The sequence below is a fragment of the Hetaerina americana genome, unplaced genomic scaffold (genome assembly GCF_022747635.1).
Source record: "Hetaerina americana unplaced genomic scaffold, ioHetAmer1.1.p SCAF_1393, whole genome shotgun sequence".
Taxonomy (NCBI): Eukaryota; Metazoa; Arthropoda; class Insecta; order Odonata; family Calopterygidae; genus Hetaerina; species Hetaerina americana.
In genome coordinates, this window is record NW_027286507.1 from 7,501 (window position 1) to 10,000 (window position 2,500).

Genomic DNA, 2,500 nt, shown 5'->3' on the forward strand with positions numbered 1-2,500 from the left:
AAATTTCGGGTACCACCCGTTTACTCCCAAACGGTTTCACGTACTCTTGAACTCTCTCTTCAAAGTGCTTTTCAACTTTCCCTCACGGTACTTGTTCGCTATCGGTCTCGTGGCCGTATTCAGTCTTAGGTGGAGTTTACCACCGACTTTGGGCTGCACTCTCAAGCAACCCGACTCTGAGGAGCGCCCCTCCCGGGAGGCAAGCGCGGAGGTCGCACGGGCCTGGCACCCTCTCCGGGCCGTGGCCCCGTTCAAGAGGGACTTGGACTCTCCGGCGCCCCTCGGGAAATTGGACGCTCCCAAACGCCACAGCGCTCGGCGCCCCGCGGGGGGCGCGAGCTTTGGCCCTGGAGTCGATCCCTGTTCGCTCGCCGTTACTAAGGGAATCCTGGTTAGTTTCTTTTCCTCCGCTTATTAATATGCTTAAATTCAGCGGGTGGTCTCACCTGCTCTGAGGTCGGCCCAAATGATATAGTTGCCCGTGGAGAGGGAGTAATAACCGAGCCCCCACCGATCCGCAGGCGAACGCCGTCAAAAAATAACGAAGCGTCTCACCTCGACCGGCGGGGACGGGTCTCGCCCAATCTCCCGCAGAGCCCCCTATCAATCCGGGCGACGATCCATCCCAGCGAGGGATGCTCGTCGCCCCAGTACGCAAACGTTTCCGTTCGCGAACTGAATTGCCGGCCCTCAGCCAGGCGTAGCCCGGGAACAAAATCCGAGGGCTGCAATGTGCGTTCGAAACGTCGATGTTCATGTGTCCTGCAGTTCACAATTCGACGCGCAGTTAGCTGCGTTCTTCATCGATCCACGAGCCGAGTGATCCACCGTTTAGAATTTCTTTCTTTCATTTCATTTTATGTAAAAAATTCGTTTCATCGAAACATACAAACTGGGAATTTTTTCCCTTCTTTGCGAGCGAGTTGGGCGTGTGTCTTTTAAAGCCGGCTTTTGAAAGCCGGGCACCCGACTGCTCGCCTTCTTTGTCCCTTTTTCTCTTCACCAATTCGTTCCAAAGCTACGATTTTATAATCGAAAGCTGTAATGATCCTTCCGCAGGTTCACCTACGGAAACCTTGTTACGACTTTTACTTCCTCTAAATGATCAAGTTTGGCCATCTTTCCAGCAACATCGGCGCCACCGGTGTTGAGGCGGCGAGCGCCGCGCACCAGTCCGAAGGCCTCACTAAATCATTCAATCGGTAGTAGCGACGGGCGGTGTGTACAAAGGGCAGGGACGTAATCAACGCGAGCTTATGACTCGCGCTTACTGGGAATTCCTCGTTCATGGGAAACAATTGCAAGCCCCAATCCCTAGCACGAAGGAGGTTCAGCGGGTTACCCGGGCCTTTCGGCCAGGGAGGACACGCTGATTCCTTCAGTGTAGCGCGCGTGCGGCCCAGAACATCTAAGGGCATCACAGACCTGTTATTGCTCAATCTCGTGCGGCTAGGAGCCGCCTGTCCCTCTAAGAAGATAGCTACGTCGGAAGCATAATAGATTCCGACGCCTAGTTAGCAGGCCAGAGTCTCGTTCGTTATCGGAATTAACCAGACAAATCGCTCCACCAACTAAGAACGGCCATGCACCACCACCCACCGAATCAAGAAAGAGCTCTTATTCTGTCAATCCTACCGGTGTCTGGGCCTGGTGAGGTTTCCCGTGTTGAGTCAAATTAAGCCGCAGGCTCCACTCCTGGTGGTGCCCTTCCGTCAATTCCTTTAAGTTTGAGCTTTGCAACCATACTTCCCCCGGAACCCAAGAGCTTTGGTTTCCCGGAAGCTGCCCGCCGAGTCATAGAAGGAACTTCGGCGGATGGCTAGCTGGCATCGTTTATGGTTAGAACTAGGGCGGTATCTGATCGCCTTCGAACCTCTAACTTTCGTTCTTGATCAACGAAAACGTTCTTGGCAAATGCTTTCGCATCGGTTCGTCTTGCGACGATCCAAGAATTTCACCTCTAACGTCGCAATACGAATGCCCCCGTCCGTCCCTATTAATCATTACCTCGAGTTCTGAAAACCAACAAAATGGAACCGAGGTCCTATTCCATTATTCCATGCACACAGTATTCAGGCGACCAACGGCCTGCTTTGAGCACTCTAATTTGTTCAAAGTAAACGTGCCGGCCCACCAAGGCACTCGGTGAAGAGGACCAAAGAAGGATAACGGAGCCTCGCGGACCCCACCGGCAGGACGTCCGGACCGGCCAGTTGAGCACCGACAAGCGGCGAACCGACCGTCCGAGACACACCTCCGACTACGAGCTTTTTAACCGCAACAACTTTAATATACGCTATTGGAGCTGGAATTACCGCGGCTGCTGGCACCAGACTTGCCCTCCAATAGATCCTCGTTAAAGGATTTAAAGTGTTCTCATTCCGATTACGGGGCCTCGGATGAGTCCCGTATCGTTATTTTTCGTCACTACCTCCCCGTTCCGGGAGTGGGTAATTTGCGCGCCTGCTGCCTTCCTTGGATGTGGTAGCCGTTTCTCAGG

At 53.6% G+C, this 2,500-nt stretch overlaps 3 non-coding genes across 3 annotated transcripts in view; all 3 read right to left on the reverse strand.

Annotated features, from left to right (window-relative positions):
* The window catches only part of LOC139686277 (large subunit ribosomal RNA), a 4,115-nt gene extending 3,655 nt beyond the window's left edge, over positions 1-460 (reverse strand). Inside the window, exon 1 of the ribosomal RNA XR_011700352.1 lies at positions 1-460. This exon is cut by the window's left edge and continues 3,655 nt beyond it. This is a non-coding gene — a ribosomal RNA (large subunit ribosomal RNA).
* Positions 461-684: 224 nt separating this feature from the next.
* Positions 685-839, reverse strand: LOC139686274 (5.8S ribosomal RNA). The gene has a single exon (XR_011700350.1). It is a non-coding gene; the product is annotated as a 5.8S ribosomal RNA (ribosomal RNA).
* A 203-nt stretch (positions 840-1,042) lies between these two features.
* Positions 1,043-2,500, reverse strand: part of LOC139686279 (small subunit ribosomal RNA) — a 1,865-nt gene continuing 407 nt past the window's right edge. Inside the window, exon 1 of the ribosomal RNA XR_011700354.1 lies at positions 1,043-2,500. This exon is cut by the window's right edge and continues 407 nt beyond it. This is a non-coding gene — a ribosomal RNA (small subunit ribosomal RNA).